Below are 350 nucleotides of genomic sequence, written 5' to 3'. Positions count from 1 at the left end.
TAAATAAAATTATATTAAGAGTATAAACATAAATATAATTAAATAATATTTATAATATAAAAAATAAAAAAAAGATAAATACAAATATAATTAATGTATACTAGTGGTGCAAATATTAATAATAAAAAAAATAAAAATATGTTTATAATATAAATAAAAAAATAAAAATAATGTTTATAAAATAAAAAATAAAAATAAAAAAATATTTATAATATAAACAAAAATAATTATAATAAAGATAAGCTAATGTTTATACTATAAATAATAAAAGAAAAGCAAGCAATACATACAAAAAAAATATAAAAATAATAAAATAAAAAAAAAATAAAAAAGTTATAGTGTTGGCGATT

Source organism: Eimeria mitis, genomic scaffold (assembly GCF_000499745.2).
Source record: "Eimeria mitis Houghton genomic scaffold, Emh_scaff739, whole genome shotgun sequence".
NCBI lineage: Eukaryota > Apicomplexa > Conoidasida > Eucoccidiorida > Eimeriidae > Eimeria > Eimeria mitis.
Note: the sequence above shows the minus strand (reverse complement) of the source record.